At 43.3% G+C, this 21,768-nt stretch overlaps 1 protein-coding gene and 1 long non-coding RNA gene across 2 annotated transcripts in view; one reads left to right on the top strand and one right to left on the bottom strand.

Annotated features, from left to right (window-relative positions):
* Nucleotides 1-21,768, top strand: part of EPB41L3 (erythrocyte membrane protein band 4.1 like 3) — a 144,127-nt gene that overhangs the window by 15,694 nt on the left and 106,665 nt on the right. The gene's annotated exons all lie outside the window — the stretch shown is intronic.
* Nucleotides 18,033-21,768, bottom strand: part of LOC144243178 (uncharacterized) — a 9,333-nt gene continuing 5,597 nt past the window's right edge. The window contains exon 2 of the long non-coding RNA XR_013338562.1: nucleotides 18,033-18,231. This is a non-coding gene — a long non-coding RNA (uncharacterized LOC144243178). The remainder of the gene's footprint in view (nucleotides 18,232-21,768) is intronic.

Raw genomic sequence — 21,768 nt, forward strand, 5'->3', positions numbered from 1 at the left:
GCTGGGCACCCAGGCCTTGTCTGTCACGCCTCTCCGTTCCGGCCACGTGATCCCAGCCAGCTCAGCAGCTCCTGCCGGTACTCCTCCCTAGAGTGAAGCGGCCTTAACTTTCTGAGTGGTGGAGATAGAGCAGCGCGGCCCCCTTGCATGGCCCAAAGGGCATCACGTCAAAGGGAGAGATGAGATTATATTTTAGCAATGTAGAGTCTTTGATCTGCCCTGCTTCCTGAAAATGACCAACGGAAGTATTTTGTATATATTTGTTAAAATTAAGGATGGTAGGAAAGCAGCTGTTAGCAGTATAATAATATAGTTAAGAGCCCAGCTAGTTACTGTCTGCATGACCAGAGGAGAGTTAAATAACATCTGTGTGCTTTAGTTTCTTCATTTAGGACTAGTAATAATACCCACTCCATAGGTTTGTTGTAAGAATTAAGTAAATTAATATATTTAGAGATACGTGTGTATATAAACATAAACATCTATATTTAAATATATATTTGTAGGGCATTATAAAAATATATACATGTTTTAAAGATCTTTTTTATTTTAAACCAGAAGTTTTTAAAACAAAAACAGCAACAAAAACCTAGTAAGGATATGACCTTGGACAGTCTCAAAGAAGACAAAATGATAACTGACAGATATTAAACTTCTTTTAAGTTGAATATATTTTGAAAATTAAATGGGGACAATTTGCATTTTGTTTTGCAAAAAGATCGTACCAATCCTTTTAGATACAAATTATGTATATGTTTATAGTTACTTGAGAGTATCCATCTGTTTGTGACTTGGAGTGTTGGTTTACTGTTACAATTGACACAAAACCTGATTTCAGTGGTTTGAGGACCGAAAAAGAGAATTCATCAGGAGGAGGCAGTGGTGGTCTAGAATCAGAGGAAGACACAGGAGCAAAACAGAACTTGGAGAGCTCCACTTTGAATACCCTCCTCCGTTCAGAAACCCTTGTGGGCAATTTAGGCTCGGTAGCGACAACCAGCACCATTTCATGTTCTGTGACATCAGTTGACCAGTTTGTGACATCTGTATGGAAACTGCTGCCTTCACCGTCGTCATGGCCCTTGTAGAACGGACATAGCCCTGATGGAAATTGTCGTGGCAATCGCTCCTCCTGTGTATCCCTGCTTGCCTGACCTGTGATGTTTTGGATACGGGGTCCTTGATATTCTTTCAGTCTTGAAATACAGTCTGTGTAATGTGATTTGTGCTGTGCCGAAGCCAAATAGAAAACTTGCCTATTGTGTCTGCTGCTTTGCTTGGTTATGTTTCATTGTTTACTTATTTGGCTCCTCTTGGGAAGACTTGTAGAAGCAACGTTAGCTTTTCATGGTTTCAAATCGCTGAATGTAGACATGGGTCAGAAACCAGGGGAATAGATGTGTTCTAAAGGCTTTGAACTCTAATGACATTTTACGGTGAGCAGGCTGATGAATGCACTTATGTGTTTTTGAAGTAGGTCACGAAACAATGAAATGTACAGTCTCTAAAAGATAGTCTGTCGAGTATGCCTTGCATGACAAATACTTTTCATCCGGATCACCATTCAGGTGTACGGGTATGCACTGATTATGTTGTTACTGTACTGTAACTCTACACTTCTGTTTGGTATTGAAAGGAGTAAATGTTGCTGTTTACAAAGATAACCCTTTTAGTTGTGGTCAACAACCTCCTGAGATGCATTGTTTGATAATGTTTCGTTGCGTTCTTGCTACAAGTTAAAGTTTTGTTTATATATATATTATGACTGAGGCTTTTAATGGCTGATGTTGAGACTAGTTGTCATTATCAATATCTTGTGACTAAGCTAATCACAATGCTATTGAGTGCCAGCTAAATTATTGATATTCATTCACTTATTTGCCAAATTTTTTCCTGAGAACCTATTAGATCCCAGACACATTACTACACAGTGGTGAGCAGAAATCAGAAAACTGCTGCCCACCTGGAGCTTATATTCTAGTCTGATTTTTCTGTCTCTTAGCCTGCAACATCTTTGTTAGGTTGGTAGTATGCCCGGTCTCTAAGTTCTGAGTGCAGGTTTGAGCTTTAAACTCTTTGAACCTGGGGGGTGAGGAAGGGATGCATGGGTGACATTACCTGGAAGAGAAATAATACAAAAGTCAATTAGTGTTGCATTTTCTAATTTTGTTCTCCTAAATGATGAATGTCAGTAAGAGTGTTATTCTGTGTAACACAGATGGAGAGAAACTAGTTCAAAGTGGTACTGTTTTTATTATTATTTTTAACATTTTTAATGTTTATTTTTGAGAGGGGGCAGAGGCAGAGAGAGAGGGAGACACAGAATCTGTAGCAGGCTCTAGCTTCTGAGCTGTCAGCAAAGAGTCCGATGTGGGGCTCAAACTCACAAACCCCAAGATCATGACCTGAGCCAAAGTCGAATGCTTAACTGAAGCCAGACGCTTAAGCGACTGAGCCACCCAGGCGCCCGTTTTATTATTAATCAGATTTCACATACTAGTTCTTAGATATTTTTTCTTTAAATAGCATTCTGCCCATGGAAAAATTGGGTTTAAATTCCTGGAAAATATTTGGAGGACAAGTTTGTAATTTATCTTTAATTTTTTATTTGATTGGCAGTGACCTTAATAACAAAGTCATATTCATACAGAAGATAAATTATTATACTTTGGCCTTTTCTAGCCAGAACATTTTTATCTCCTGGGGAGGCACTTAACCATCCTGACCTCACTCCCTTGCTTTCTAATATGACGCAGGCAGCTTACTTGTCTCCCCTAGATTAATACTCTATGACTCAGAAACCTGTCCACCTAACACAACTCAGAAATAAATCTATTAACCTAGTTTATTTGGCCTTGATTGTATTTTCCATAATTTGAAGCCTATTTCTTTTGGGGGCGTGTCTGGCTTGACACCCTTGAAATGTTGCCAGTTCCTTTGTCTTGTCATTGGTCAATGTATTATGAAGCCCAGCAGTGAAGGCGGAGGTGCAGCCGTGTGTCTCGGACGAGCTCCGTGACTTGCCTCAGAAGACCGAGCAATCTCACTGCTGAGCAGCCCTTGCTGCTTTGATCCACGCAGATGTTCTGGGCTTTGGTTGTCCTCACCTGCATATGCATTGCTGTGGATAATGATGTCATTCTAGTGACTTCCATGGAAATTAGCCAGTGTACACTTGGGTCACCAACTACTGGAGGAAAAGCTGTTACTCAGCTGAATCTACCTCAAAGGTAGAGGGACAGTACAGCCTTTCTGTGGAAACAAAGCCTGTGTGTTGGATAGACCTCGCAGTTGAAAATAAAGCAGATCCTACCCTCACTTCTGGCAGAGCTCCTACAGCGACTCAGTGAGGAGACCTTGTGAAGGGCTCTTCAGCATTGCTCTGTTAGAGCCTGCTTCATGACTCTGGGTGTAGGGAACATGGAGCTGGTGGCTTCAGCATGGTCTTTTGAGAAAGGCATCCAACAGTTCCATAGGAACCAGCCTCTGCTCTTAAAACCTACTTGGGGGGCACCTGGGTGGCTGAGTTGGTTAAGTGTCCAACTTTGGCTCAGGTCGTGATCACACAGCAGTTTGTGAGTTCGAGCCCCATGTAGGGCTCTGTGCTGATAGCTCAGAGCCTGGAGCCTGCTTTGGATTCTGTGTCGTCTTCTCTCTTCTCTCTCTGTACCCCTCTCCCCCTGCTTACACTCTGTCTCTCTCTCTCTCAAAAATAAACATTAGNGAGGAGGGCACTTGTTGGGATGAGCACTGGGTGTTATATGGAAACCAACTTGACAATAAACTATATTAAAAACAAATAAAAGATAAAAATTAAAATTAAAAACTTAAAACCTGTTCGGCACTTGATTTGCTGAGGTCTAGCAATTCTTGGCTACAGGTGATAGCTAAGTAACTATTTCCCTGAGAATTTTTGAAAAGCAGAAAAATGAGAGACACAATGGACACATCAGAAGTAACTGAGGGTGGAAAACAGAGTTTCATCATCGATCTCCCCCTGCCTTTACTGGGAGTGGTGCCGAGCAGTTGGGTAGGCTGGGATGACTCCCCACGTGTGTCTGCACCTGTACTGGGGGGACGAGCAGGGCCCGGGCCGCATGGACCATGTTCGCCGGGACCGTGTCGTGTGCTTTCACTGCAGCACAACTGTTGAGGATTTGTTGTTGTTTCCGTCATGTTTTCCTCTCCTCAAAGCTTTGTGTGAGTCGTTTTCCCTGCAATTTTTCTCTCTTATCAACCCTATAATTTTATTGTAATAATTCACTGTGGGATGTCACTTGACACAGCAGAGCTGACGTCTTTGCGGAGCAAACAGATCACCCGCTAATTTGCCAGACAAACGGGTTCAGACACTTTTTCGTGAGCCGCTGCTTCCTCTTTTTAACTTCTGAGATCCTTATGCCAAAAGGAAAAGTTCAAATCTGTCCATTCGAATACTCCTTTTTATCTTCAAATACATGTCCACATAGAAGGACATTTGTTGTGATATCGTTCCTCCGTGAAAGCACGGGAAAGCCCTAAATGTCCATGGGGGGATCCAGTTGCCTAAGCATTTACATCCCTACAGTGGCCAACGGCCAGTGTTAAACATTAGGGGATTGTTTCATCCATCTAGTACGGAAACTGTTAAGAAATAGTATTCACACTATGCTGCTTATTCGTTAGTTCCCTCAACAAATATTTACCAAGTGCCCACCGTTGAGTGCCAGGCACTATTCTGGGAACTGAAGATCGAGCAGCGAACAAGCCAATAAAAATCCTTGCTGTCCTGGTGGTTGTGCTGTAGAGGTGAGAAGCCATATGTAAACAATTAATATAGAATGTGAGAGGTCTGAGAAGTGTTACGGAGCAAATAAAGCAGGGAGAGGAACCGGAAGGGCAGGTTGAAATTCTGGGGAGTGCCTTTACGGCCATCTTTTGGAAAGGTGCCTCATTTGAGCAGAGCCCTGAAGGGGGCGCAAGGGAGGCCATGGGTGTCTGGGGGAAGAGCACTCCAGCCTAGGGTGTGAGGTGGGGATGGGCCTGGAGGCTTTAGTTGCTACAAGGACACAAATGTGGCTAGAGGAAAAGGGAGAGTAATAAGAGGTGAGGTCAGAGAAGAAATGGGACCACGTGTGGAACAGCCTTGGCTTCTACTAGTGTGAAGAGAAGTGGTTGGGAGCTTCTGAGCAGAGCAGCCCCTTGACCTTCTGTCTTGAGAGATGAACTCCAGGGGTGCCTGGGTGTGTCGGTCGGTCCAGCGTCCGACTTCGGCTCAGGACGTGATCTCACAGTTCGTGGGTTCGAGGCCATGTCGGGCTCTGTGCTGACAACTCAGAGCCTGGAGCCAGCCTGCTTCAGATTCTGTGTCTCCATCTCTCTGCCCCTCCCCTGCTCATGCTCTGTCTCTCTCTGTCTCAAAAATAAACGTTAAGAAAAAGAGAGAGATGAACTCTAGAAGATGTGTAAAGAATAGACTCTGTGGGGAGGAGAAAGGAAGGCCAGAGAGAATAGTTAGCTCAGTACTGTGATCCAGGGAAGGGATGGTAGAGACCATATCTAGAACCATGAGACTGGTTAAGCTCTCCAAAGACTGAGCGTAGGTAGAGAAGAGCAGAGCTCTAAGGATTGAGCCCTGTCATACTCCAGAGTCTACAGACCCAAGAGCAGTCAGTGAGGTTGGGGGAAGACTGGGACCCTGGTGTCAAGAGTCCTGAAGGAGAACACATTTGAAGTGGGAGGAGGTGATGCCTGTGCCCTACATTGCTGATAGCAAAAGCAGGGTGTGGAGCCATGTGTAGAAGATGTTTCCCTTTTGTTGAACATAGAGGAGCTGGTGGACGTCTTTGTGCTTGACAATTGAGTATCTGGGGGGTGGGGAGGGGATACTAAAAAACCTTGACCTTGTATCCACTGTAGAGGCACAGTGGGGCTCCAGTATGAGAGGGAGACTTTCTCGGTTTAAAAATCATAGTTAATTTTTAGGTGACTCTAAGTTGTTTCCAATATAAAAACATTTAAGTTGAGAGCAACCACTGTCTGTCCTTCTTTCTTTCCTTGGCACTTTGAGCAGATCTTCCTATGGGATCATGACAGACTCCCACTCTGTCAGGCTCTTAGATTTTAGTTGGTGCAACCTCTCCATTCATTCAGTCCCTCACAAATATTGAGTACGTAATTGTGCCAAGGATTGCTTGCAATGTTTGGTGACGGGGCCCTGAACCAGATAGACAGAATAATACTGCTGGCCTTTTTGAGTGACACCCAGCCCTCTTCCCTCACAACTAATCCCTGCTCGGTTTATGGAGCCGTATGGGTCTTAGAGACTCTAGTAAAATATTGTTTGTATGCATCTGGCTTGAGACTCTTCTAGGTACTCCTTGAAGCTTAACTTATAATTTATAACACTGTTCCTGTGAGAAACAGGATTTTTGGCTCTCGACAACCATTTCACAAGTAGCATTTTAACAATTAATAGGCAGTTGGGAAATTCCCTTACTCTATTTTAGTCATTCTGATCAGCAGGTTTTGTGTAATAATCAACTCTTGGTTACCTCTGCTGATAGAAATAAGTAGTAAATACTACACATTTTGACTGCGTTAAAAGAAATCATCACATCTGTCTCCCTAATTGTTTTGCTTAGGCTTATCTTAAAATGAGTTTACATTCGTCAAATCAGCTGACACCCAGGATGATAATCTAGCTACACGCAGTGAAATGGAAATGCTGCAAGTCCCCAGTGTTGAGCATTTTTGTCTTAAGGAGTCCTGGAGGTGAAAGGAGCAGTGATTATTATTTCCATCAGAGATAATTTTAAAGCCCTATTTTGATTCTGGAAGAAATAAACCAGTTTATTGAGAATTCACATGGGAAATAACTGACAGTGTCAAGAACTAGCATAGACATGCTAGTCCCCTACTGACCATGTGATTTCTGGCTGGAGAAATTCTATGGTCAGTAGAATGAGTAAGAGGAATAAGAATTCCCAGATGCTCACCTCATAGAACACAGGGTGCGGGGCATCCTCGGGCTGGAGAGCTCATCTTCACATCCATTCCTTAAATATTTCCCTAAAGTATCCTCTTAATTTTGTATTGACTGTGGCATTTCAAAACCCACACAGTAGCTGAGCCCTTGGTCTTAGCTGTTACCGTGTTCTTCCAAGCAGCAGAACGTGTTAGTTCCCTGAGGTGGCCAGGCATCCGTTGCCTGGGAGGAGCACGTGCATAGATGGTGTGGACGTCCACCCCGGACTGGGTCGCTGAGTGTGGTCCACAGACCAAAGGCATCTGTAGCCCCCAGAATGTTTGTTAGTCAACACCATCTTCCCATCCTTAAGGAGCCTGTCCTGGTTATTAGCTCTGGGAGTACCTGACTTTTTATGGGCACTTGCGGTTTGGTTTATTAGAGTCATTTCCTTGGTCAGAAATGCTGTCCTGAAGTTGAGGATGACTGCTCGCTGCAAATGCAGCAGGTCCTTCTCTGTGGAGACGGTCTGCTTCTGTACATTTGTTTCTTGTGAGTCCTACGACCAGAATTCAGGGGGCGGAGGACGGCGCTCTGGGTTTTGAATCTTAAAAATCAGACTTTTTGTTTTACCGACTTCAATGTAAAGCATGCTTCCTCTTTTACTTGTTCACTTGTCTTGGACTTGCACTCTCTTTGCAGGCACTGTTGACCTTGAGGATTTTGAAACAGTGAGATTTTTGCCGGCTCTGTCTTAGTTCCTTCTTGCCACCCTGTTTTGGTTAATCCTGCTGATGGTGCCGGGGGAGGAGAATTACGTAAAAAGCTAAGAGAGCCGTTGTAACGGGTTCAATACTGATGTTCTCTGCAGCTTTGAATTAGGAAGTTTCTAGTATCGTTTTGAACTTCCCATTTTTTTAATGCTTAGTCTTAATTTCCTACTCATGTGGATGGCTCAAGAGTTCATTTTAAGGCAAACCTTGCCTGTAGGACAGACCTATTCATAGCAAAGAATTTGTATTTGCTCCCCAAACTGAATTCTGAACAGTGTTATTCCAGCAGTGCCATCTTGAAGAGGACTTTTTAGGGAATGCTATAAAGCAAAAAATTCTCAGTTCCACCCAGCAGTGTACACTGCAGCAGCTGGAAAGGCTAATTATAGGCTGGGAAGCCCCTTAGGAATTACATAAAGTGTTAGCAGCAGGACTGCATGTAAATGACAGCTGTTTGCTGTGGGCACGAGGGAGCCAAAGTGCATATAGAATGGAAATAGAGTGTCCTGTCCAACATATGTTGGCTTTAGATACTTGTGAAAATCACCCTACTTAGTGTTAGTGATTATAAATTGATGGTCAATCACTGGAATCGTGTTGGTTTAAAAAGCCCTGCGAGGAAGAGAACGCATACCTTCCTTCTGTAGATCAGAACTGTTGTGTTTGAAAATCTGACTATTCATAGACTTAAAGATAGCACAGAAATGAAATGTTATATACCTGTAATTTGGACTCTCAGACCATTCTGGGTGCAGCTGGGCCCTGTCTATATTAATGGATGCTAAGACCAAGGAAATCCCACCTTCTTGCCAGAAACATATGGCATGAGAAATATTCCGTCTGTTTTTTAAAAAAACAGCCCTCAAGCACCAAAGTAATCCCAAGAAAGTGCTAATGATTCCTCTGAGTATACTTCTCAGACAGCATTTTTCGTAAGTTCTTTTGAAAATATCTGGTTTCTTTGTAACTATTTTAATGTTTTGACATTTCTTGATAAAAATTAGATACTATGGTATGTATTTTATTACTACATATGTTAATAGTATTCAATGCAAATAAACTGGCTTTGTGTACTTGTCTTTGAAAGAGAAGACAATGACATTGAAAATGAAAAAGAAGTATTTATAGATGGGCTATCATGCTTATGTGTAAGTGGAGGAAGTAAAAGTATTTCAAGAGTAATCTCCTATTACCTATATTTTCACCACTCATACTACAATGTCTTATTTTGGTTGTGTTTTCAAATGACTCTTCTAAAGAGTGCAGGAACACGGATGCCATTTGTGACTGGCATCAGATATAAAAATGTATGTCAACTTTTTCTGTTGTTGCTCTATCCTGTAAAGGGAAAATGAACCTCACACTCTAATCGATGGTGAGGATTATGCTCTATTAACAGCTGTTCTGGCATTCTGTTTCTGTTAGGTTGGGGCCTGAAGGAAGGAGTGCTCTGTACTGAAATAATCATTGCATGAGGGTTGATGTCAGCTATGTTGTTGTTGAGAGTTGTAATTTAATACAGAAGACATACTGAGCAAAATGCTCATTTTCTTCTGCTTTTGTAACCTTATAATTATGCTCTTGCCTCTGTATTAACCAGACCAGTCTTCCTGAAGATTTCAAGTTGAAAATGCAACTCTAGCTTTGTTTTATCATTTTACTCATCAGATTTCTATTAGGAAATACATTAGCATGGTCTTCTACTTTGGATAAGCTGTTATTCCTATAAGACACTATATCCTGTACACTTTGGGTTTAGGAATCTGAACATATGGTAAATAATGGCTAATATTTGAGTACTTACTAAGTATTTATATGTGCCAGAGTATAAATCAAATGAATTCTCTTATTTGATCTTCAAGATCTCAGTAAGAAGACTTAGAGAAGTTAAGTAACTTATGCAAAGTTACACAGCTCAGTAACTGGAGCCTGGTGAACCCAAGCTCTGATTCCTACATAGGGTTTATGCCCTTACCCTCTCTCGTACCATGTCTCTGATAGAGGGAGACCAGTGAATGATGTGAGTGGTTTCCTGACATAGCCACAGAAGAGATACTCCATAAATATTTAAATGAGAGAAAAGTCTGTCCATTTTTTAGGTTGCCACCGCCGATTCTAATCTGGTTCTCCCACCCTTTCATTTTTTTCTAGGTCTTTCAAATGTGGCACAAACATCCTGGGCTTTCCCTTCTCATTACACTAGACATGTGGCCTTTTCCCGTTCAGTCCATTAGGATATGGACTGAGATTATGCTGCCACAACCACCCCAGATCTCTGTGTCTTAAAACAGCAAGGATTCACTTCTGGCTTGAGCTGTGCATGCCTAGGACAAGGAGAATCCAGAAATACTTGGGAGAGACCGCTGTCAACTACCTCAATAGTGAGGCATGTTGCCTGACTAGGAGAACTTCCTATACACCATCCACTGATGCCCAGGCACCCTGCTCAGTGCCCTTTACCCTGACCCACTGCCTCAGTGGATTGCCTGTCTGTGGAATGCACTCTCGTCCCCTGGCTGGTGGCTCCAGCATTCTGTACAGGTGGAGCCTAGCCAGGTAGGCTATTGGGAACAGGGACCAGAGGATCTGTCTGGCACCCGCATTTGCCCTTTTTAACTCAACTATGTTTTTGTCATGGGGGAGGTGGTTTATGGTGGAAGTTCTAACTGAGGGAGGTAACGGGGAGCGCTACAGCTCCACGTTCTCCCTGTCTTTCAGCCCCAGGTCTACTCTCTAACTCCTTGTCTCCTCTCTAGCCAGTGCAGTGTGGAAACTACCAGTGGCCTCACCACTCCAAGTCTTAAAACCTCTAAATTGTCCTCCGGTGCTCCCCCTGCGCCTTGAGTTCCCTTCGTGATTAGATTCCTGCTGGCCTCATTCGCCTCAGCTCTATCTTCCCACCCCCACGCCCTCCCCAAACTCAGATACTGTCTTTCCACCTTGCTGCCTTCTTTGGGCCTCAGATTTTCTTTCTCTTGAAAGGAATTCCTGGTCTGCCCAGTCGAGGCTGAGCGCCCCGTCCCTATGTCTCCTAGCATCCAGGACTTCCCCACCTCGGGTTATTTCTCAGCTCTGTTTCAGAACTGTTTGCTTGTCTGTGTTCTCTCTAGACTATGAGATCTCTGAGGGTGGGAATGTATATTCATGTCTTTTTGTGCATCTTTACATCCCTAGCAGTAACACGTGGTGCCTCAACCAACATGGTTGTTCATAATAAAATCCATGCTAATGGCCTTCTAATTCTTCCAAACCTGTACTATTTTCTTCTGTTGCTGAATTTGGCCAGAAAGAAAATTCTAACTCTACCTGATCTTGTCTTCTTGAAAGCTATTTTCAAATAATTGGCTTTGTTCTGAAAACCTTTTGGAATGATCTGGGTACAGATTATTGTTTATACATTTTTCATGTCTAGCAACATGGCCCTCCTCTGATTTTTCGGCCCTATCACTGGCATACATTTCTTTCTAGCCAGGAGGTGTTCTGCGTGTGTCTGGAAGGTCGGAATGTTGAGGACCTTTGGAAAGTAAGCACTGGGTATCACCACTTTGATCATTAAATGTTTTGTATGGTAAATGTAGAAAAGAAACCCAAAAAAGCTGCCGTTTAGCATCATGAAATAGACATTACATATTTGACCACAATTTACCTTGTTTGAATTACTGTGGGGAGAAACACACACACACACACACACACACACACACACACACACACACACATTTCTGGGCCAAAGCCAAGTCTCCCCTCTTCCCATCTTTGAAGGAGCCTTTAATTACCTTTGCAAATAAGGGAACGTTGTGTATATAGACAAAAAGCCATAGCTGTTGAATGGGATTCAGATCCTTTTACCGTCTCTTTGTATATTTTTTTTCAAGTCCATTTTTCTAAGGAGATATTGGAAGGAAGTCAAATTAATTTGCTTGAATTTCATATACTCTGTTTTTCCTTCCTTATAATGGAAGTTCTAAAGCCTATCAAACTCAACAATAGGTCCACGGCAGGCAAGAGGTGGGAGGCACATGGCTAATAATCCATTGCCTGCCTCTCTGGGGTTATTGGGAATGAAGGTCTTTGATCAACAGAGATTATTTCCATTCTGTTTTTTCCTTGTGGGACAGGTATCCTGAAACTTCTGGAATGCTGATTGCTTTTTCTTGACTAAAGGGACAACACACAAGTATGGTTACTTTAAACACTCTTTCTTTTTCTGGGAAATTGATGCCTCCTTTCGACTCCTCACTTATTCTTCTCCTAAATTAATGGGCAAACAGAACTAGAATTTGAGTAAAAAAAATACTGTTATAAATTTAATAATTCTTAGATAGAATTTGAGGGTGATGGGGTAGACTTTAAATGAATCTAGTAGCTGTATCTTATTTCGTATACATCTGTTGAACAAATATGTGATCTGTGTGCTAGGCACTGAAACAAAAACTAAAAAATACTGCTTCTCCCTGCTGACAGACCCCGTGGTCAGTTTGGGGATTGAATATCTCCGGGCCAATGTGGCCTGTGTCGAGGAATGTGAGCACTGCTCCTGAGCACAGGTGCTCACTTGGGGCTCCCCAAATGCCTAGGAATTGGTCTTGGTTTTATGTATGGGATGGTGCTCTACCTGGCTCCTTAAGGAAGAGAAGTGGCACCTCTGGGCCCTCATATCACCCTGCTAGGTACAGTTTGACATGGGGCTTGTTAATAGACCAGATATCCTATGGATGGTAGTTCTCTGGCTCCTCAATCCTCGTTTCATAGCGAAATTACTCAGTACATACAGAATCCTATCTCATTAATGGCTTTCCTGATGTATTAATGGCTTTTCCTCACGTATTATTTTAAAACTGATCTTGTAATACTAGTTTTCCCTGATTTCTGTATTGAAATAATGCATCTGCAGAGTGGGGTGAATCTGTGTGTTCCAGGAGCACATGTCCTTCTGACCTGGGTCTAGGTTGGTGTTAGCTGTGAGTGACTCATTTGTATGTATGTGTGTATTTATTTATTTTAAAGTTTTTATTCATTTTGAGAGAGAGTGTGTGAGTGTGCATGTGCATGTCCATGCACAAGCTGGGAGAGGGGCAGAGAGAGAGGGAGAAAGAGAATCTCAGGCAGGCTCTGTGCTCTTAGCTCAGACCTGACGCAGGGTTTGCTCCCATGACCTGTGCAGTTATGATCTGAGCCAAAATCAAGATTGAACACCCAACCAACTGAGCCACCCAGGCACCTTTGTATTTAGGAATTTTAATAATTAACGGTGTATAACACATTCAGTGGTTTTAAAAAAAAAAAGGTAAGCCAAGTCAAAAGTGAGACATCGGAGTCTCACATCCTTAGGACTCAGCATATAGCATATAAATCTTATTGAATGATGGATTAAATAAGTGAATGATTATGAATCAAGGGTGATTATAAAGAGAAAGACCAGAATAATTATCTTTACCTACCAAAACAAAGCGAATAATAGCAAACAACAAAAATCCTACAGGAGAAATTTACTTACTGTGCTTTGGGAAAAAAGGCAAAGCAGAACAATTTGAGGATGATTCCAGTTTCTTTATGTGAGCTGGTATCTTGGGTTTAAGCACATCCGGTCAGAGGCCTGCAGACTTAACTTTTTTGATCTCTTTTGATTTAACCTTTTAGATTAGTGTGATTCTAAGGTAGCAAACCGTGAAATAGATTAATGTCTTCACTCTGGTTTAAATTTCCAACCGTTTCTTTCTTCCTGCCATAGTTAACCCTCTTCCCTCAGATCCCTGTTGTCCAAGGCAGCTGTCCCTGACTGGGGGAGTCCCCAGGAATGGGTGCTTTGGTGTGGCCCTTTAAGACTCCTGAACCCAAGGAGATGAGTGCTCACCAGGGGAGGTCACCAGGGTTCTCCTTTGGGCCAGAAGGGGACCTGACCCACCAGTGCTGCTGAGGCCAGTCCCCTTAGGGGATACTCCTAAGTGCCCTCGGGTTTATCTTCTCTCAGAGTAAAAGCATTCTCTCAGGCAAAAGCGAAACCAGTCTAAGTGTTCCTGAAGAGTTTCTCAGTGTTCTTCAGTGTCTGATTATGAAAACGGTTGCCTTTGTTACTTTCGAGTGCGTTTGCCTGACTGACCCTGAAGTCTGGTCTCTTCTAGTTTGGTCTTTGTGACCCTTACAGGAGCGACTGCTCAGCACTCCAAGGCTGAGGACATCAAGTAGAAGTCTCTAAATATCCTCTGTGTTCTCATGATTAAACACAGTATGCTTTTTGATATTCGTATGTAATCTTCGCTTAACTGCCCTAGGTGTTGGCATCACAAGTAATAAACAGATCAAATATCTCTGATTCAGACTAGATGCTGTTATGTATAAGAAGCAGATACATGGTGATGAGGAGAAAATAGAAGAGTGGAAACAGACATGAATTCTTTGCAAAAGTTTTAGAAGAAATGGAAGATCTTCCAGTGGGTGGTAGATCTTTTGTGTTGGATAATGTTAATATAAAAATTGTCCTGTAGTTTTAATTCTCGTCTTTTCCCCCTATCACCAGGGGAGAACATAACTTAGAAAATGGAGTATTTTTTTCCCATTCATTTGTTCTAGCATGCCTTTTGGAAGCTAACTGAAGAAGAGGAAATATTTATAGGATCAGATAAGGATTCAGCTGTAGTAATTATGACTTTATCATTGTGGCTTCTCGATGCCCAGAAAATGTGTTTTCATCATCTTCCTGTCTAACCAAGGGCATCATTGTTCTGTGTAACCTTTGTCTGACCTCCTTTTCCTTATCTTCCTCTTAAGAGAGCCCTGGAATAAGATAATTATCACACAAGCTCCGATTTTTAACAGAGTTCATGTAAGCACGTTACTGGAAGCGGCAAGTCCATGGACTTGATGGATGCCGCTGTGTATCTTCTGACAGAGTGGCCAGAGGGTTCAACCTGTCCTTTCATTTGGTTTATTAAATGTGATTATATTCACACTGACAATCCTTAAGGCCGATAAAGCTCTAATGGAGGCGATAATATTTCATAAGCTTTAGGAACTTTGCCCAAGTCGTCATTGGATTTTAACATAGCATTCATTCTTCCCCCTCACTAATATGAGAATAAATTCTGGCCCAGAGATAGGAGAGGAATTGCTCCCCTGGCTTAAAATTAATCCTGGTCCATTTCTCGAATGCCTCCGATGCTTGTTGTACTCTATTAAATGCTACCCTATGTGCGTGATTTTACTTAATTCTCAGCTATCATAAGAGGTATTTTATCTGCACTCTGCCATTGATAAAAATTTATTTTCAGAGAGTTTGAGTAACTTCAATTCACAAAGCTGCTAAGTAGCAGCGAAAGTCTGAACATGGCCTGTTAGATTTTAACACTTTGTGGGAGATCAGTGACCAATACCATCTGGAAAACATGGTTAAAGGTTCTTTTTAATGTCTCTTATAATATCTTTAAAAATAACGTCCTTTGGCCATTCACTGTCAATCCCCTCTCAAACGGGACCAGTCTTGTGCCAAATCGTCAATGCTAAATATAAGCTAGATAGGTTATCTTAGGCCTCTTGGACCTCACACTGATGTTTTCCGTGTCTCTTGGTTGCTCTGTTATTTGACAAGCTTGGACAGGCCTTACCCGAGCCTCATCATACCGGAGACACTGTAAGGGACATCAGGGTCAGCATAGGGCGTGGATGGGACATTCTTTGAAGTGCTTTTCTGAGTAATAGACATTTCTACCTTATTTATTTGACACATAATGGAGTGCTCCTCTTTTAGATAAATGTGGAGCAAGTGTGCTGTGCCTGAGTGGGGATAAGTTACTAGTGTATGAGTACTTCTAATTCTGCTCCCCCCCCCCCACCTCCCGCCCCCGGGGTGTGCTCGTGGCTTGGCTTTATTCCACCCGCTACCCAGACTGCCCTGCGGATCCTATGCGTTTGAGGGCTATCCTTAGCGGTGGTCATGAGGAAAGTAGGTCACAGCAGTTCTTAAGGCCCAGGACATGGAGACCCCATTGCTATCCGCTCCATTCTGGAGAAGCCCTAAAGGAATCCATCCCAGTCGAGAAACATCTATGACCGCAGTGTTTCCGGGGGATTAGGCACTAATGGCCTGATTTCAGGGTATCAGCACTCGAGATCATGGGGACTGCTTTCTCTGGCCAAGGACCTGGATGTGCCTTTCTCTCCTAGGGGACCAAGTCCTCTGGACTTTTGTCCTATCTCCTCTTCCATTGAAGAAGAGTCCACATCGGGCAGTTTTTCCAGAGCATTCTGAGAAATTAAGGGAAACAGTCATAATAGTAATAATAGCTGTAGTTTATCAGAGATGTGTGCTATGTGCCGGATGTTTTATATACATCATCTCCAGTCCACAAAGCAGCCTTCTGAGGTAGATGTTAACTCATTTAAAGACAAAAAGAAAAAGCTGAGATTGGCAAGGTCACACTGTTCATGTAGTAGGTCACAGAGCCAGGATTCTAGCCCGTGCTTGTCTGACATCATTGCCCAAGCTCCTTTCACTAGGTCACAGTGTCTTTTTGTTAAAAATGGTTCTAGGAATTTCAATAAGCATGTTGATTGTAGAGCCATTTTGCCTGGAATAACTGTAACAGACAGCACAATTTCAAATAGCATTTCAGGAATTTGGCAGATGGGTGTCCTAATTCAGCAAGCATCATCTAACGAGTGACTGTTAAGTGCCTGACATTCACTGTTCAAGGGCCTGCAGACCCAAAGCTGAGTCCTTACTTTTGACATATTCAGCGAGCACCTGCTGTGTGCCAGACACTCTCCTGCACAGTAGGGTTGCTGGGGCTTGGAGCTCCCCGTGGGAGGAGGCAGATAAGTGAGGTATTTCATAGGTTAGAGATGTGTTCTGGGAGAAGGAAGGTAGGCAGTGGAGGAGGTTAACGGGGATGCCTCACAGAGGTGGTGAATTTGAGCAAAGATTATGATGAGGTGGGGAAATGAACCAGGGGAGAACATTCCAGCTGGAATTGCAGGCCCCTGAGGGGAGGGTCCCACTATTTCAGAGGTGTGATGAAGAGGGATACCTGCCCAGAGCAGGGAAGTGGGAGAGAAGTAGAAGATGAGTGAGCATGTGTGGATCATTCTTTAGGTGGCATATAATGACGGCCATTTACTCTTCATGAAATGGGGAGTCACGGAAGGATTTTGGGTGGAGAAGTGACACGATTTGCTTTATATTCCACAAGGATCAGCCTGGCTGTTGTATGGAAAACACTACAGAGAGTGCAGGGGCAGCGGTAGGGAGACCAGTCAGGAGGATAATGGAGTAACTGGCAAGCAAAGATGGTGGGCTGGATGGAGCACCAGTGGTAGAGGTGAAGGCGTGCCCGGAGGGGTGGAGTCGCCACACTTGGATCGGTTTTGAAGGTGGAGCCACAGGATTTACTGAAAGGACTGAATGTGGGCCTTTTTGTTAGTTTTTGCGATTGTATTTTCTTTGGCCTGAGACTCCTTGAAAGATGGATTGGGCTGTGGGGTAAGACCTGGAGAGAAAACTCCGGAGTTTACTCCTTTTTTTTTTTTTTTAATTTTTTTTAATGTTTTATTTATTTCTAGGAGAGAGAGAGAGACAGCGTGAGCAGGGGAGGGTCAGAGAGAGAGGGAGATACAGACTCTGAAACAGGCTCCAGGCTCTGAGCTGGCAGTCAGCACAGAGCCCGACGTGGGGCTCAAACCCATGAACCGCGAGATCATGACCTAAGCGAAAGTCGGATGCTTAACCGACTAAGCCACCCAGGCGCCCCATCTGGAGTTTACTCTTAAGAGACCTTAGGTTTGAGATAGACTTCTAATACAGAGAGTCAAAACCATTCCTTGCTTTTAAGAAAATTGTGTCTGGTAGCAGAGACTCTCCGAAGAAGCAAATGTTGCTACAAATACAGTCAGGTCCACATAATGGTAGGAATGTGCACAAGCCCCGTGGCCACCCAGCCAAGACTGTTTCCGGGGAGGTGGGAACTCAGCATCCGAATTGGAGGTGGGGTCAGAGCCAAGGTTTGAAACATAAGGTTCAGCCGTGCTCGGGGAAAGTGGGTGGGTTGGAAGCTTCTAGGGGCAACACACTCAGGGCTTGGGCTCTTGAAGAACAACATGCCATTTAGTAGGTCATGATTGCTGAGATTCATGGTGTGAGGATAAAAGTGAAGCTTGAGGGTCAGGAAGGCTCAGGATATGGCTGCCCTTCATGTTGAGTCAGGGAGAAGAAAGGGATGGCGAGCTATTGAAAACACTTTCTTGCATAGAAAGAATTCGCCTCTCAATTCCAAACTTGTCAAGAATCCAGCTAGGGATGAATACCAGTAGAAAACAATAGCCAGTAGGTTATAATTTGCCTTTATTTTGTTACTCTGTTATGCTCTTTTCATAACCAGTGTTTCTCAAGCTATGAAAATGCTAGGTTCCTAGTGCTTAGTTGGGATAATAGACTGAGTTTGGTGAAAGGTGCTTGAAATCTTCTTGGACCCCCTGCCAGCTCCACTCCCATCCTGATACTCAGCAGAAAACTCAACAGGGCTGCTAGGAATGAAAGAACATAGTCAAGATGGTATCAGAAAAGACTATGACATGGGCACATGGGTGGCTCAGTCCATTAGGTGTCTGACTTTCGCTCAGGTCATGGTCTCATGGTTCACGAGTTTGAGCCCCGTGTTGGGCTCTGTGCCGACAGCTCAGAGCCAGGAGCCTGCTTTGGATTCTGTGTCTCCCTCTCTCTATGCCCTTCCCCTGCTTGCTCGCTTGCTCTCGCTCTCTCACGTGCTCTCTCTCTCTTATAACTGAATATTCTGTTGGGAAGGAGACTGGACATGACTGAGACATAAGAATGTATCAGTTTTGGAGTATAGCTTGTAATGAGTGTTAAAGAGTATTAAAATGCAGACCTTAAAATGCAAAAACATATACTCTGCATATGCCTTTTGCATAAACAAAAAAAAATGGTATATACATCTATGAAATGCAGAAAGCAGCAAGACTGCTGACTTGATTTGGTGGCAATAATCAGAAGAAGGGCCAATTGATATGGCCTTGGCTGGGGCCCGTGATTTGTTATCTACTTGTCATTTCTGTCTCCAAATGCAGTGGATCCAAAGCTTTGGGGTGTGTAATTTCCTTATAGAGCAGTGGTTAGCAAATTGCAGTATAAGAATCCCTTGGGCATTCATTAAAAGTGCAGGAATGCTGTCCTACTCTTCTCCGTCCAGCCTGCATTCTAGAATCCCAGAGTAGCTTTTAAAAACTACCTCTGCATGCGACCTGCCGCCAGGGTTGAATTGGTGGTGGCAGAGCCCAGGCAGGTGATGCCAGAGGTTGCCCACGCCTACAGCTTGGTCGGGGACTATTCAGGGCTACCAGAATAGCCCTGAATCACCCCAGGTGATTCTGATCCGAGTGGCCTCTTCTGACCGCCCATTCAACCTTCAACCCGTTTGCTCTATCTGCTGAATGGTGGCACTAAATTATATTAGTAGAAGAGTAATAGATGTATTTCAGAAGCGTGACAACGGATTTTGCTAGAATTAATCATTTTTTCTGTAAACAGATTAAGTTAAAATGTGGGGAAGTCAGCCAGCTGAAAGTACTTTAAAGAAGTAATAAATATGTCTAGGGCCACCTAGGTGGCTCAGTCGGTTGAGCGTCCGACTTCAGCTCAGGTCACGATCTTGTGGCCCACGAGTTCAAGTCTCTTGTCAGGCCCAGTGCTGACAGCTCAGAGCCTGGAGCCTGCTTCAGATTCTGTGTTTCTCTCTCTCTCCCTCTCTTCCCTTTCTCCACTCATGTGTGCATGTATGCTCTCCTTCTCTCTCTCTCTCTCTCTCTCTCTCTCCCCCCCCAAAATAAACTTGAAAAAATTTTAAAATACAGAAGTGATAAATATGTCTGTATGAAGAGAGATTTGGTTGACTTGTTTTCTTCTGCTTAAGAAAGTCCCACTTTTGTAGAAAAGCTGAGAAAGAGATTCAGCCATCCAAAAATGATCGCTCTTAATACTTTGACTTATCACACAAACTTTGTCTTCTCATGGGGAGTCTGGATGTTGGACCCACAGCCTCTTCAGAGTTCCTACCCTCTCCAGCTGTACAACCACTGTTGTTGGTCACCCATCTCTTCCATGAGGAAGAATGGCCTCCCTGCTCTCAGGGAGTAGTTTAATCTGTCGGCCTCTGTGCCTCCTGGATTAGAAACGCCAGCGGGATTCCAGGAAGCTCCCTTGCCCTGACTATGTAGGACCCTTTCCAGTAAGGATAGAGTCCCCGCCGGTAAATGTGTCAGGATCTACGTCCTCCTCTCTTCTTCTTGGTCCCAATTTTGTTTGCAACGTTTTCTCCTCTTCTCCAGTGGACTCTGCCGCAGCTAACTTTGAGGGAGCAGAAGACCCCCTTTTCCCTGTCTGTTTGAGGGCCCCCTCTGAACAGAAGAGTTTGAAACCAGGAAGTCGTGTGGCTTCTTTACAGACACAGTGTTCACCTAGACAGATTTATTTTGCTTCCATTTTAAATGGACAGGTTAAAGGGTTTAAAATGAATTTCATTGTGAAAAGTTTAGTAATTACAAAAAATTATCAACATAGGAAGTGAAGCAGGTGTTACTGTAATTAAACCGCAAAAAAAAAAAAAACCCTAGAGCATGAAGAACCTATAAAAAAAAATCTTTTTAAGATGAATTGCATTTCAGCCTTTCAGTTTTTCTTCAAATTTATTTTTGTCTTTAGGGTTTTAAGTTAATCCCCATTGAACTGGAAATATGTGGATTTAAAAATTGAAAGAGCTGTTTATTGGCTTAGTTGCCCATTAGAGAAAAAATATAAATGTATAAATGGAACGTCACACCTGTAGCCGCCATTCAGTCATTTTTAGTACATTGTGTGGGAAATTCAATCCCAGTAATCAGAGTATCTGAAGGCGGCTCCAACCACGGCTGCATTTTTATCTACTTGAGTCACCTCGGAGGCAGGAGGCAAGGAGGCAAGGTGGTGGCTGAGCTAGGCTCCAAAAGCTTTAATTACAAAGAATTTGAGTAGCGAATGGGGAACCCTTTTAGCACTTCAGGCCCTGAGTGAACAGCCCTGCAATAAGGAAGCCTCTCTTATCAGCACCTTCAGAGACCTTGATGAGGCACTGTTCTCAGGCAGCTCACTGGTGTGCCAAGGAGATCTTTGAAGAACATTCTTTGTAGTCTTCATCCATTACCATCATAGAGATAAAAGCTGACGCATTACAGTAGAAACAGAATAATTCAAGACTTGGCCTGGCATATGTATTGAAGGATGAAAAAATTCAACAGTCTGTCAAAACCCCCAAAGGATAGGAGGATCCAGACTGCCGAAGGGGCTCCCATTTCCTCTCTCTGTAGTACTTGTTGTAAGAGTCTGCAAATGCTTAGTTAATGAATTGTGGGGTGGCAGAGAAACCCTGCACTCTAACTTTGGGGAAAACCAAGTTCTATTGATTTGGCTTTGGAGTACAGAAATATCCTAGAAAATGTTGGGATTAAAAAGGGAAACCGATCGGGGCGCCTGGGTGGCTCAGTCGGTTGAGCGTCCGACTTCGGCTCAGGTCATGATCTCCCGGTTCATGGGTTCGGGCCCCGCATCGGGCTCTGTGCTGACAGCTCAGAGCCTGGAGCTGCTTCGGATTCTGGGTCTCCCTTTCTCTCTGACCCTCCCCTGCTCACGCTGTCTCTGTCTCTCTAAAAAATAAAAAAATAAAAATAAAAAAATTAAAAAAGGGAAACAGATCAAATTGAGCATCTTCTCGGAGAAGCTGAGAGCTAATGACTTCTATTCATTTCTGTTCAGTGCAGTATTCTGTGGTACTGCCAAACAGCCAAGGGCTTTAGGGGCCACAGTGAATCAGGTGTGATTTTGCAAGACCTTGTTTGTAGACTTGTGACAAGGCACAGTCCTGTTAAATGAAACCGATGTATTCAACCCTTCATTCATTTATACATTCAGTGACCACTAGGATGCCAGTAATGGCTATCTGTATGATGTTATAAGTATTAACTGGAAACTAATAGAATGGCTAGAATTTCCCAAATGTAACTGAGTTTTTTCTT

This window comes from Crocuta crocuta, unplaced genomic scaffold (genome assembly GCF_008692635.1).
Source record: "Crocuta crocuta isolate KB4526 unplaced genomic scaffold, BGI_CrCroc_1.0 scaffold26, whole genome shotgun sequence".
Taxonomy (NCBI): Eukaryota; Metazoa; Chordata; class Mammalia; order Carnivora; family Hyaenidae; genus Crocuta; species Crocuta crocuta.